We start from the raw sequence: 15255 nt of genomic DNA, 5'->3' as shown, positions 1-15255 counted from the left end.
GCACCATTTTGAGATGCACCCCAGGCCTTGCATATCTCGATCCCTGCAGCAGCGTTTGCTGATTTCCTGAGACCCCAGAGCAGTGCACCAGTGAGATGCTGGCCTGTCTCCATCCCTGCAGCAGCGTTTGCTGATTTCCTGATTCCCCAGAGCAGTGCACCATAGTGAGATGTCACACTGTCCTTGCATATCTCCATCCCTGCAGCAGCGTTTGCTTATTTCCTGAATCCCCAAAGCAGTGCCCCATAGTGAGATGTCGCCCTGGCCTTGCATATCTGCATCCCTGCAGCAGCGTTCGCTGATTTCCTGAATCCTCAGAGCGGTGCACCATAGTGAGATGCCGCCCTGGCCTTGCATATCTCCATCCCTGCAGCAGCGTTTAGTGATTTCCTGAATACCCACAGCGGTGCACCATAGTGAGATGCCACCCTGGCCTTGAATATCTCCATGCAGCAGCGTTTGCTGATTTCCTGAATCCCCAGAGCAGCGCACCATAGTGAGATGTTGCCCTGGCCTTCCATATCTCCATCCCTGAAGCAGCGTTTGCTGATTTACTGAATCCCCAGAGCAGTGCACCATAGTGAGATGTCGCCCTGGCCTTCCATATCTCCATCCCTGAAGCAGCGTTTGCTGATTTCCTGAATCCCCAGAGCAGTGCACCATAGTGAGATACCGCCCTGACCTTGCATATCTCCATCCCTGCAGCAGCCTTCGCTGATTTCCTGAACCCCCAAAGCAGTGCACCATAGAGAGATGCCGCCCGGGCTTGCATATCTCCATCCCTGCAGCAGCGTTTGCTGATTTCCTGAATCCCCAGAGCAGTGCACCATAATGAGCTGCACCCCAGGCCTTGCATATCTCCATCCCTGCAGCAGCGTTTGCTGATTTCCTGAGACCCCAGAGCAGTGCACCAGTGAGATGCTGCCCTGTCTTGCATATCTCCATCCCTGCAGCAGCGTTTGCTGATTTCCTGATTCCCCAGAGCAGTGCACCATAGTGAGATGTCGCCCTGGCCTTGCATATCTCCATCCCTGCAGCAGCGTTTGCTGATTTCCTGAATCCCCAGAGCAGTGCACCATAGTGAGATGTCGGCCTGGCCTTGCATATCTCCATTCCTGCAGCAGCGTTTGCTGATTTCCTGAATCCCCAGAGCAGTGCACCATACTGAGATGCCGCCCTGGCCTTGCATATCTCTATCCCTGCAGCAGCGTTTGCTGATTTCCTGAATCCCCAGAGCAGTGCACCATAGTGAGATGCCGCCCTGGCCTTGCATATCTCCATCCCTGCAGCAGCGTTTGCTGATTTCCTGAATCCTCAGAGCAGTGCACCATAGTGAGATGCCAGCCTGGCCTTGCATATCTCCATCCCTGCAGCAGCTTTCGCTGACTTACTGAATCCTCAGAGCAGTGCTCCATAGTGAGATGCCGCCCTGGCCTTGCTTATCTTAATCCCTGCACCAGCATTTGCTGATTTCCTGAATCCCCAGAGCAGCGCACCAGAGTGAGATACCGCCATGGCCTCACATACCTCCATCCCTGCAGCAGCGTTTGCTGATTTCCTGAATCCCGAGAGCAGCGCTCCAGAGTGAGATGCCTCCCGGGCCTTGCATATCTCCATCCCTGCAGCAGCGTTTGCTGATTTCCTGAATCCTCAGAGCAGTGCACCATAGTGAGATGCCAGCCTGGCCTTGCATATCTCCATCCCTGCAGCAGCTTTTGCTGATTTTCTGAATCCCCAGAGCAGCACACCATAGTGAGATGCCGCCCTGACCTTGCATATCTCCATCCCTGCAGCAGCGTTCGCTGATTTTCTGAATCCTCAGAGCAGTGCACCATAGTGAGATGCCGCCCTGGCCTTGCTTATCTTAATCCCTGCACCAGCACTTGCTGATTTCCTGAATCCTCAGAGCAACGCACCAGAGTGAGATACCGCCATGGCCTCACATACCTCCATCCCTGCAGCAGCGTTTGCTGATTTCCTGAATCCCCAGAGCAGTGCACCATATTGAGATGCCGCCCTGGCCTTGCATATCTCTATCCCTGCAGCAGCGTTTGCTGATTTCCTGAATCCCGAGAGCAGCGCTCCAGAGTGAGATGCCTCCCGGGCCTTGCATATGTCCATCCCTGCAGCAGCGTTTGCTGATTTCCTAAATCCTCAGAGCAGTGCACCATAGTGAGATGCCAGCCTGGCATTGCATATCTCCATCCCAGCAGCAGCTTTTGCTGATTTCCTGAATCCCCAGAGCAGCGCACCATAGTGAGATGCCGCCCTGACCTTGCATATCTCCATCCCTGCAGCAGCATTTGCTGATTTCCTGAATCCTCAGAGCAGTGCACCATAGTGAGATGTCGCCCTGGCCTTGCATATCTCCATCCCTGCTGCAGCTTTTGCTGATTTCCTGAATCCCCAGAGCAGTGTACCTTAGTGAGATGCCGCCCTGGCCTTGCATATCTCCATCCCTGCAGCAGCGTTCGCTGATTTTCTGAATCCTCAGAGCAGTGCACCATAGTGAGATGCCGCCCTGGCCTTGCTTATCTTAATCCCTGCACCAGCATTTGCTGATTTCCTGAATCCTCAGAGCAGCGCACCAGAGTGAGATACCGCCATGGCCTCACATACCTCCATCCCTGCAGCAGCGTTTGCTGATTTCCTGAATCCTCAGAGCAGTGCACCATAGTGAGATGCCGCCCTGGCCTTGCATATCTCCATCCCTGCAGCAGCGTTTGCTGATTTCCTGAATCCCCAGAGCAGTGCACCATAGTGAGATGCACCCTAGGCCGTGCATATCTCCATCCCTGCTGCAGCGTTTGCTGATTTCCTGAATCCACAGAGCAGTGCACCATAGCGAGATACCGCCCTGGACTTGCATATCTCCAGCCCTGCTGCAGTGTTTGCTGATTTCCTGAATCCCCAGAGCAGTGCACCATAGTGAGATGCCGCCCTGGCCTTGCATATCTCCATCCCTGCAACAGCGTCTGCTGATTTCCTGCATCCCCAGAGCAGTGCACCATAGTAAGATGCCGCCATGGCCTTGCATATCTCCATCCCTGCAGCAGCGTTTGCTGATTTCCTGAATGCCCAGAGCGGTCCACCATAGTGAGATGCCACCCTGGCCTTGCAAATCTCCATCCCTGCAGCAGTGTTTAGTGATTTTCTGAATACCCAGAGCGGTGCACCATAGTGAGATGCCGCCCTGGCCTTGCATACCTCCATCCCTGCAGCAGCGTTTGCTGATTTCTTGAATCCCCAGAGCAGTGCACCATAGTGAGAGACCGCCCTAGCCTTGCATATCTCCATCCCTGCTGCAGCGTTTGCTGATTTCTTGAATCCCCAGAGAAGTGCACCATAGTGAGATGCCGCCCTGGCCTTGCATATCTCCATCCCTGCTGCAGCGTTTCCTGATTTCCTGAATCCCCAGAGCAGTGCACCATAGTGAGATGCTGCCCTGGCCTTGCATATCTCCATCCTTGCAGCAATATTTGCCGATTTCCTTAATCCCCAGAGCGGTGCACCATAGTGAGATGCCGCCCTGGCCTTGCATATCTCCATCCCTGCAGCAGCGTTTGCTGATTTCCTGAATCCCCAGAGCAGTGTACCATAGTGAGATGCCGCCCTGGCCTTGCATATCTCCATCCCTGCAGCAGCGTTTGCTGATTTCCTGAACCCCCAGAGCGGTGCACCATAGTGAGATGCACCCCAGGCCGTGCATATCTCCATCCCTGCTGCAGCGTTTAGTGATTTCCTGAATCCCCAGAGCAGTGCACCATAGTGAGATGCCACCCTGGCCTTGCACATCTCCCTCCCTGCTGCAGCGTTTGCTGATTTTCTGAATCCCCCGAGCAGTGCACCATAGTGAGATGCCGCCCTGGCCTTGCATATCTCCATCTATGCAGCAGCGTTTGCTGATTTCCTGAATCCCCAGAGCAGTGCACCTTAGTGAGTTGCCGCCCTGGCCTTGCATATCTCCAAACCTGCAGCAGCGTTTGCTGATTTTCTGAATCCCCAGAGCAGTGCACCATAGTGAGATGCCGCCCTGGCCTTGCATACCTCCATCCGTGCAGCAGCGTTTGTTGATTTCCTGAATCCCCAGAGCAGTGCACCATAGTGAGATGCCGCCCTGGCCTTGCATATCTCCATCCCTGCAGCAGCGTTTTCTGATTTCCTGAATCCCCAGAGCAGTGTTCCTTAGTGAGATGCCACCCTGGCCTTGCATATCTCCATCCCTGCAGCAGCGTTTGCTGATTTCCAGAATCTCCAGAGCAGTGCACCATAGGGAGATGCCACCCTAGCATTGCATATCTCCATCCCTGCAGCAGCGTTTGCTGATTTCCTGAATCCCAAGAGCAGTGTACCTTAGTGAGATGCCGCCCTGGCATTGCATATCTCCATCCCTGCAGCAGCGTTTGCTGATTTCCTGAATCCCCAGAGCAGTGTACCTTAGTGAGATGCCGCCCTGGCATTGCATATCTCCATCCCTGCAGCAGCGTTTGCTGATTTCCTGAATCCCCAGAGCAGTGTACCTTAGTGAGATGCCGCCCTGGCCTTGGATATCTCCATCCCTGCAGCAGCGTCTGCTGATTTCCTGAATCCCCAGAGAAGTGCACCTTAGTGAGATGCCGCCCTGGCCTTGCATATCTCCATCCATGCAGCAGCGTTTGCTGATTTCCTGAATCCCCAGAGCAGTGCACCTTAGTGAGATGCCGCCCTGGCCTTGCATACCTCCATCCGTGCAGCAGCGTTTGCTGATTTCCTGAATCCCCAGAGCAGTCACCATAGTGAGATGCCGCCCTGGTCTTGCATATCTCCATCCCAGCAGCAGCGTTTGCTGATTTCCTGAATCCCCAGAGCAGTGCACCTTAGTGAGATGCCGCCCTGGCCTTGCATATCTCCATCCCTGCAGCAGCGTTTGCTGATTTCCTGAATCCCCAGAGCAGTGTACCTTAGTGAGATGCCGCCCTGGCCTTGCATATCTCCATCCCAGCAGCAGCGTTTGCTGATTTCCTGAATCCCCAGAGCAGTGCATCGTAGTGAGATGCCGACCTGGCCTTGCATATCTCCATCCCTGCAGCAGCGTTTGCTGATTTCCTGAATCCCCAGAGCAGTGCACCTTAGTGAGATGTCGCCCTGGCCTTGCATATCTCCATCCCTGCAGCAGCGTTTGCTGATTTCTTGAATCCCCAGAGCAGCATACCTTAGTGAGATGCCGCCCTGGCCTTGCATATCTCCATCCCTGCTGCAGCGTTTGCTGATTTCCTGAATCCCCAGAGCAGTGCACCATAGTGAGATGCACCCCAGACCGTGCATATCTCCATCCCTGCAGCAGCGTTTGCTGATTTCCTGAACCCCCAGAGCAGTGCACCATAGTGAGGTGCACCCCAGGCCGTGCATATATCCATCCCTGCAGCAGCGTTTAGTGATTTCCTGAATCCCCAGAGCGGTGCACCATAGTGAGATGCCACCCCGGCCTTGCACATCTCCATCCCTGCTGCAGCGTTTGCTGATTTCCTGAATCCCCAGAACAGTGCACTATAGTGAGATGCCGCCCTGGCCTTGCATATCTCCATCCCTGCTGCAGCTTTTGCTGATTTCCTGAATCCCAGAGCAGTGCACCATAGTGAGATGCCGCCCTGGCCTTGCATATCTCCATCCCTGCTGCAGCGTTTCCTGATTTCCTGAATCCCCAGGGCAGTGCACAATAGTGGGATGCCTCCCTGGCCTTGCATACCTCCATCCATGCAGCAGCGTTTGCTGATTTCTTGAATCCCAAGAGCAGTGCACCATCTTGAGAGACAGCCTTGGCCTTGCTTATCTTAATCCCTGCACCAGCATTTGCTGATTTCCTGAATCCCCAGAGCAGCGCACCAGAGTGAGATACCGCCATGGCCTCACATACCTCCATCCCTGCAGCAGCGTTTGCTGGTTTCCCGAATCCCCAGAGCAGTGCACCATAGTGAGATGCCGCCTCTCCTTGCATATCTCCATCCCTGCTGCAGCGTTTGCTGATTTCCTGAATCCACAGAGAAGTGCACCATAGTGAGATACCGCCCTGGACTTGCATATCTCCAGCCCTGCTGCAGTGTTTGCTGATTTCTTGAATCCCCAGAGCAGTGCACCATAGTGAGATGCCGCCCTGGCCTTGCATATCTCCTTCCCTGCAGCAGCGTCTGCTGATTTCCTGCATCCCCAGAGCAGTGCACCATAGTAAGATGGTGCCATGGCCTTGCATATCTCCATCCCTGCAGCAGCGTTTGCTGATTTCCTGAATGCCCAGAGCGGTCCACCATAGTGAGATGCCGCCCTGGCCTTGCATACCTCCATCCCTGCAGCAGCGTTTGCTGATTTCTTGAATCCCCAGAGCAGTGCACCATAGTGAAATGCCGCCCTATCCTTGCATATCTCCATCCCTGCTGCAGCGTTTGCTGATTTCCTGAATCCCCAGAGCAGTGCACCATAGTGAGATGCACCCCAGGCCTTGCATATCTCCATCCCTGCAGCAGCGTTCGCTGATTTGCTGAATCCCCAGAGCAGTGCACCATAGTGAGATGCCGCCAAGGGCCTTGCATATCTCCATCCCTGCAGCAGCGTTTGCTGATTTCTTGAATCCCCAGAGCAGTGCACCATAGTGAGATGCCGCCCTGGCCTTGCATATCTCCATCCCTGCTGCAGCGTTTGCTGATTTTCTGAATCCCCAGAGCAGTGCACCATAGTGAGATGCACCCCAGGCCTTGCATATCTCCATCCCTGCAGCAGCGTTCGCTGATTTCCTGAATCCCCAGAGCAGTGCACCATAGTGAGATGCTGCCCTGGCCTTGCATATCTCGATCCCTGCAGCAGCGTTTGCTGATTTCATGAATCCCCAGAGCAGTGCACCATAGTGAGATGCCGCCCTGGCCTTGCATATCTCCATCCCTGCTGCAGCGTTTGCTGATTTTCTGAATCCCCAGAGCAGTGCACCATAGTGAGATGCACCCCAGGCCTTGCATATCTCCATCCCTGCAGCAGCGTTCGCTGATTTCCTGAATCCCCAGAGCAGTGCACCATAGTGAGATGCCGCCCTGGCCTTGCATATCTCCATCCCTGCTGCAGCGTTTCCTGATTTCCTGAATCCCCAGGGCAGTGCACAATAGTGGGATGCCTCCCTGGCCTTGCATACCTCCATCCATGCAGCATCGTTTGCTGATTTCTTGAATCCCAAGAGCAGTGCACCATCTTGAGAGACAGCCTTGGCCTTGCTTATCTTAATCCCTGCACCAGCATTTGCTGATTTCCTGAATCCCCAGAGCAGCGCACCAGAGTGAGATACCGCCATGGCCTCACATACCTCCATCCCTGCAGCAGCGTTTGCTGATTTCCCGAATCCCCAGAGCAGTGCACCATAGTGAGATGCCGCCCTGGCCTTGCATATCTCCATCCCTGCTGCAGCGTTTGCTGATTTCCTGAATCCACAGAGCAGTGCACCATAGTGAGATACCGCCCTGGACTTGCATATCTCCAGCCCTGCTGCAGTGTTTGCTGATTTCCTGAATCCCCAGAGCAGTGCACCATAGTGAGATGCCGCCCTGGCCTTGCATATCTCCAACCCTGCAGCAGCGTCTGCTGATTTCCTGCATCCCCAGAGCAGTGCACCATAGTAAGATGCCGCCATGGCCTTGCATATCTCCAGCCCTGCTGCAGTGTTTGCTGATTTCCTGAATCCCCAGAGCAGTGCACCATAGTGAGATGCCGCCCTGGCCTTGCATATCTCCATCCCTGCAGCAGCGTTCGCTGATTTCCTGAATCCCCAGAGCAGTGCACCATTAGTGAGATGCCGCCAAGGGCCTTGCATATCTCCATCCCTGCAGCAGCGTTTGCTGATTTCTTGAATCCCCAGAGCAGTGCACCATAGTGAGATGCCGCCATGGCCTTGCATATCTCCATCCCTGCTGCAGCGTTTGCTGATTTTCTGAATCCCCAGAGCAGTGCACCATAGTGAGATGCACCCCAGGCCTTGCATATCTCCATCCCTGCAGCAGCGTTCGCTGATTTCCTGAATCCCCAGAGCAGTGCACCATAGTGAGATGCTGCCCTGGCCTTGCATATCTCGATCCCTGCAGCAGCGTTTGCTGATTTCATGAATCCCCAGAGCAGTGCACCATAGTGAGATGCCGCACTGGCCTTGCATATCTCCATTCCTGCTGCAGCGTTTGCTGATTTTCGGAATCCCCAGAGCAGTGCACCATAGTGAGATGCACCCCAGGCCTTGCATATCTCCATCCCTGCAGCAGCGTTCGCTGATTTCCTGAATCCCCAGAGCAGTGCACCATAGTGAGATGCTGCCCTGGCCTTGCATATCTCGATCCCTGCAGCAGCGTTTCCTGATTTCCTGAATCCCCAGAGCAGTGCACCATAGTGAGATGCTGCCCTGGCCTTGCATATCTCCATCCTTGCAGCAATATTTGCCGATTTCCTGAATCCCCAGAGTGGTGCACCATAGTGAGATGCCGCCCTGGCCTTGCATATCTCCAACCCTGCAGCAGCGTTTGCTGATTTCATGAATACCCAGAGCGGTGCACCATAGTGAGATGCCGCCCTGGCCTTGCATATCTCCATCCCTGCAGCAGCGTTTGCTGATTTCCAGAATCCCCAGAGCAGTGCACCATAGTGAGATGCCGCCCTGGCCTTGCATATCTCCATCCCTGCAGCAGCGTTCGCTGATTTCCTGAATCCCCAGAGCAGTGTACCATAGTGAGATGCCGCCCTGGCCTTGCATATCTCCATCCCTGCAGCAGCGTTTGCTGATTTCCTGAACCCCCAGAGCGGTGCACCATAGTGAGATGCACCCCAGGCCTTGCATATCTCCATCCCTGCTGCAGCGTTTAGTGATTTCCTGAATCCCAAGAGCGGTGCACCATAGTGAGATGCCACCCCGGCCTTGCACATCTCCCTCCCTGCTGCAGCGTTTGCTGATTTTCTGAATCCCCCGAGCAGTGCACCATAGTGAGATGCCGCCCTGGCCTTGCATATCTCCATCCCCGCAGCAGCGTTTGCTGATTTCCTGAATCCCCAGAGCAGTGCCCCATAGTGAGATGTCGCCCTGGCCTTGCATATCTCCGTCCGTGTAGCAGCGTTCGCTGATTTCCTGAATCCGCAGAGCAGTGCACCAGAGTGAGATGCCACCCTGGCCTTGCACATCTTCATCCCTGCTGCAGCGTTTAGTGATTTCCTGAATCCCAGAGCAGTGCACCATAGTGAGATGCCGCCCTGGCCTTGCATATCTCTATCCCTGGAGCAGCGTTTGCTGATTTCCTGAATCCCCAGAGCAGTGCACTGTAGTGGGATACCGCCCTGGCCTTGCATATCTCTATCCCTGCAGCAGCGTTTGCTGATTTCCTGAATCCCCAGAGCAGCGCACCATAGTGAGATGCTGCCTTGGCCTTGCATACCTCCATCCCTGCAGCAGCGTTTGCTGATTTCCTGAATCCCCAGAGCTGTGCACCATAGTGAGATGCCGCCCTGGCCTTGCATATCTCCATCCCTGCAGCAGCGTTTGCTGATTTTTCTGAACCCCCAGAGCAGTGCACCATAGTGAGGTGCACCCCAGGCCGTGCATATCTCCATCCCTGCAGCAGCGTTTAGTGATTTCCTGAATCCCCAGAGCGGTGCACCATAGTGAGATGCCGCCCTGGCCTTGCATATCTCCATCCCTGCAGCAGCGTTTGCTGATTTCCTGAATCCCCAGAGCAGTGTACCTTAGTGAGATGCCACCCTGGCCTTGCATATCTCCATCCCTGCAGCAGCGTTTGCTGATTTCCAGAATCTCCAGAGCAGTGCACCATAGGGAGATGCCGCCCTGGCATTGCATATCTCCATCCCTGCAGCAGCGTTTGCTGATTTCCTGAATCCCAAGAGCAGTGTACCTTAGTGAGATGCCGCCCTGGCATTGCATATCTCCACCCCTGCAGCAGCGTTTGCTGATTTCCTGAATCCCCAGAGCAGTGTACCTTAGTGAGATGCCACCCTGGCATTGCATATCTCCACCCCTGCAGCAGCGTTTGCTGATTTCCTGAATCCCCAGAGCAGTGCACCATAGTGAGATGCCACCCCAGCCTTGCATATCTCCATCCCTGCAGCAGCGTCTGCTGATTTCCTGAATCCCCAGAGCAGTGCACCTTAGTGAGATGCCGCCCCGGCCTTGCATATCTCCATCCCTGCAGCAGCGTTTGCTGATTTCCTGAATCCCCAGAGCAGTGCACCTTAGTGAGATGCCGCCATGGCCTTGCATATCTCCATCCCAGCAGCAGCGTTTGCCGATTTCCTGAATCCCCAGAGCAGTGCACCTTAGTGAGATGCCGCCCTGGCCTTGCATATCTCCATCCCCGCAGCAGCGTTTGCTGATTTCCTGAATCCCCAGAGCAGTGTACCTTAGTGAGATGCCGCCCTGGCATTGCATACCTCCATCCCTGCAGCAGCGTTTGCTGATTTCCTGAATCCCCAGAGCAGTGCACCTTAGTGAGATGCCGCCCTGGCCTTGCATATCTCCATCCCAGCAGCAGCGTTTGCCGATTTCCTGAATCCCCAGAGCAGTGCACCTTAGTGAGATGCCGCCCTGGCCTTGCATATCTCCATCCCCGCAGCAGCGTTTGCTGATTTCCTGAATCCCCAGAGCAGTGTACCTTAGTGAGATGCCACCCTGGCATTGCATACCTCCATCCCTGCAGCAGCGTTTGCTGATTTCCTGAATCCCCAGAGCAGTGTACCTTAGTGAGATGCCGCCCTGGCCTTGCATATCTCCATCCCAGCAGCAGCGTTTGCTGATTTCCTGAATCCCCAGAGCAGTGTACCTTAGTGAGATGCTGCCCTGGCATTGCATACCTCCATCCCTGCAGCAGCGTTTGATGATTTCCTGAATACCCAGAGCAGTGCACCATAGTGAGAGACAGCCTTGGCCTTGGATATCTCCATCCCTGCAGCAGCGTTTGCTGATTTCCAGGATCTCCAGAGCAGTGCACCATAGTGAGATGCTGCCCTGGCCTTGCATATCTCCATCCTTGCAGCAGCGTTGGCTGATTTCCTGAATCCTCAGAGCAGTGCACCATAGTGAGATGCCACCCTGGCCTTGCATATCTCCATCCCTGCAGCAGCGTTTGCTGATTTTTCTGAACCCCCAGAGCAGTGCACCATAGTGAGGTGCACCCCAGGCCGTGCATATCTCCATCCCTGCAGCAGCGTTTAGTGATTTCCTGAATCCCCAGAGCGGTGCACCATAGTGAGATGCTGCCCTGGCCTTGCATATCTCCATCCCTGCAGCAGCGTTTGCTGATTTCCTGAATCCCCAGAGCAGTGCACCTTAGTGAGATGCCGCCATGGCCTTGCATACCTCCATCCGTGCAGCAGCGTTTGTTGATTTCCTGAATCCCCAGAGCAGTGCACCATAGTGAGATGCCGCCCTGGCCTTGCATATCTCCATCCCTGCAGCAGCGTTTGCTGATTTCCTGAATCCCCAGAGCAGTGTACCTTAGTGAGATGCCACCCTGGCCTTGCATATCTCCATCCCTGCAGCAGCGTTTGCTGATTTCCAGAATCTCCAGAGCAGTGCACCATACTGAGATTCACCCCAGACCGTGCATATCTCCATCCATGCAGCAGAGTTTGCTGATTTCCTGAATCCCCAGAGCAGTGCACCATAGGGAGATGCCGACCTGGCATTGCATAGCTCCATCCCTGGAGCAGCGTTTGCTGATTTCCTGAATCCCAAGAGCAGTGTACCTTAGTGAGATGCCGCCCTGGCATTGCATATCTCCACCCCTGCAGCAGCGCTTGCTGATTTCCTGAATCCCCAGAGCAGTGTACCTTAGTGAGATGCCGCCCTGGCATTGCATATCTCCACCCCTGCAGCAGCGTTTGCTGATTTCCTGAATCCCCAGAGCAGTGCACCATAGTGAGATGCCACCCCGGCCTTGCATATCTCCATCCCTGCAGCAGCGTCTGCTGATTTCCTGAATCCCCAGAGCAGTGCACCTTAGTGAGATGCCGCCCTGGCCTTGCATATCTCCATCCCTGCAGCAGCGTTTGCTGATTTCCTGAATCCCCAGAGCAGTGCACCTTAGTGAGATGCCGCCATGGCCTTGCATACCTCCATCCGTGCAGCAGCGTTTGCTGATTTCCTGAATCCCCAGAGCAGTGCACCATAGTGAGATGCCGCCCTGGCCTTGCATATCTCCATCCCAGCAGCAGCGTTTGCTGATTTCCTGAATCCCCATAGCAGTGCCCTTGCATATCTCCATCCCTGCAGCAGCGTTTGCTGATTTCCTGAATACCCAGAGCAGTGTACCTTAGTGAGATGCCGCCCTGGCCTTGCATATCTCCATCCCAGCAGCAGCGTTTGCTGATTTCCTGAATCCCCAGAGCAGTGTACCTTAGTGAGATGCCGCCCTGGCATTGCATACCTCCATCCCTGCAGCAGCGTTTGCTGATTTCCTGAATACCCAGAGCAGTGTACCTTAGTGAGATGCCGCCCAGGCCTTGCATATCTCCATCCCTGCAGCAGCGTTCGCTGATTTCCTGAATCCCCAGAGCAGTGCACCATAGTGAGATGCTGCCCTGGCCTTGCATATCTCCATCCCTGCAGCAGCGTTTGCTGATTTCCTGAATCCCCAGAGCAGTGCACCATAGTGAGAGACAGCCTTGGCCTTGCATATCTCCATCCCTGCAGCAGCGTTTGCTGATTTCCAGAATCTCCAGAGCAGTGCACCATAGTGAGATGCTGCCCTGGCCTTGCATATCTCCATCCTTGCAGCAGCGTTGGCTGATTTCCTGAATCCCCAGAGCAGTGCACCATATTGAGATGACGCCCTGCCGTGCATATATAAATCCATGCAGCAGCGTTTGCTGATTTCCTGAATCCCCAGAGAAGTGCACCATAGTGAGATGCCGCCCTGGCCTTGCATATCTCCATCCCTGCAGCAGCGTTCGCTGATTTCCTGAATCCCCAGAGCAGTGTACCATAGTGAGATGCCGCCCTGGCCTTGCATATCTCCATCCCTGCAGCAGCGTTTGCTGATTTCCTGAACCCCCAGAGCGGTGCACCATAGTGAGATGCACCCCAGGCCTTGCATATCTCCATCCCTGCTGCAGCGTTTAGTGATTTCCTGAATCCCAAGAGCGGTGCACCATAGTGAGATGCCACCCCGGCCTTGCACATCTCCCTCCCTGCTGCAGCGTTTGCTGATTTTCTGAATCCCCCGAGCAGTGCACCATAGTGAGATGCCGCCCTGGCCTTGCATATCTCCATCCCTGCAGCAGCGTTTGCTGATTTCCTGAATCCCCAGAGCAGTGCCCCATAGTGAGATGTCGCCCTGGCCTTGCATATCTCCGTCCGTGTAGCAGCGTTCGCTGATTTCCTGAATCCCCAGAGCAGTGCACCAGAGTGAGATGCCACCCTGGCCTTGCACATCTTCATCCCTGCTGCAGCGTTTAGTGATTTCCTGAATCCCAGAGCAGTGCACCATAGTGAGATGCCGCCCTGGCCTTGCATATCTCTTTCCCTGGAGCAGCGTTTGCTGATTTCCTGAATCCCCAGAGCAGTGCACTGTAGTGGGATACCGCCCTGGCCTTGCATATCTCTATCCCTGCAGCAGCGTTTGCTGATTTCCTGAATCCCCAGAGCAGCGCACCATAGTGAGATGCTGCCTTGGCCTTGCATACCTCCATCCCTGCAGCAGCGTTTGCTGATTTCCTGAATCCCCAGAGCAGTGCACCATAGTGAGATGCCGCCCTGGCCTTGCATATCTCCATCCCTGCAGCAGCGTTTAGTGATTTCCTGAATCCCCAGAGCGGTGCACCATAGTGAGATGCCGCCCTGGCCTTGCATATCTCCATCCCTGCAGCAGCGTTTGCTGATTTCCTGAATCCCCAGAGCAGAGTACCTTAGTGAGATGCCACCCTGGCCTTGCATATCTCCATCCCTGCAGCAGCGTTTGCTGATTTCCAGAATCTCCAGAGCAGTGCACCATAGGGAGATGCCGCCCTGGCATTGCATATCTCCATCCCTGCAGCAGCGTTTGCTGATTTCCTGAATCCCAAGAGCAGTGTACCTTAGTGAGATGCCGCCCTGGCATTGCATATCTCCACCCCTGCAGCAGCGTTTGCTGATTACCTGAATCCCCAGAGCAGTGTACCTTAGTGAGATGCCGCCCTGGCATTGCATATCTCCACCCCTGCAGCAGCGTTTGCTGATTTCCTGAATCCCCAGAGCAGTGCACCATAGTGAGATGCCACCCCAGCCTTGCATATCTCCATCCCTGCAGCAGCGTCTGCTGATTTCCTGAATCCCCAGAGCAGTGCACCTTAGTGAGATGCCACCCCGGCCTTGCATATCTCCATCCCTGCAGCAGCGTTTGCTGATTTCAAGAATCCCCAGAGCAGTGCACCTTAGTGAGATGCCGCCATGGCCTTGCATACCTCCATCCGTGCAGCAGCGTTTGCTGATTTCCTGAATCCCCAGAGCAGTGCACCATAGTGAGATGCCGCCCTGGCCTTGCATATCTCCATCCCAGCAGCAGCGTTTGCTGATTTCCTGAATCCCCAGAGCAGTGCACCTTAGTGAGATGCCGCCCTGGCCTTGCATATCTCCATCCCCGCAGCAGCGTTTGCTGATTTCCTGAATCCCCAGAGCAGTGTACCTTAGTGAGATGCCGCCCTATCATTGCATACCTCCATCCCTGCAGCAGCGTTTGCTGATTTCCTGAATCCCCAGAGCAGTGTACCTTAGTGAGATGCCGCCCTGGCCTTGCATATCTCCATCCCAGCAGCAGCGTTTGCTGATTTCCTGAATCCCCAGAGCAGTGTACCTTAGTGAGATGCCGCCCTGGCATTGCATACCTCCATCCCTGCAGCAGCGTTTGCTGATTTCCTGAATACCCAGAGCAGTGTACCTTAGTGAGATGCCGCCCAGGCCTTGCATATCTCCATCCCTGCAGCAGCGTTCGCTGATTTCCTGAATCCCCAGAGCAGTGCACCATAGTGAGATGCTGCCCTGGCCTTGCATATCTCCATCCCTGCAGCAGCGTTTGCTGATTTCCTGAATCCCCAGAGCAGTGCACCATAGTGAGAGACAGCCTTGGCCTTGGATATCTCCATCCCTGCAGCAGCGTTTGCTGATTTCCAGAATCTCCAGAGCAGTGCACCATAGTGAGATGCTGCCCTGGCCTTGCATATCTCCATCCTTGCAGCAGCGTTGGCTGATTTCCTGAATCCCCAGAGCAGTGCACCATAGTG

This window comes from Ambystoma mexicanum, chromosome 2q (genome assembly GCF_040938575.1).
Source record: "Ambystoma mexicanum isolate Mex_15411 chromosome 2q, UKY_AmexF1_1, whole genome shotgun sequence".
Taxonomy (NCBI): domain Eukaryota; kingdom Metazoa; phylum Chordata; class Amphibia; order Caudata; family Ambystomatidae; genus Ambystoma; species Ambystoma mexicanum.
The sequence above is the reverse complement of the archived record's forward strand: the minus strand, read 5'-3'. Positions refer to the sequence as shown.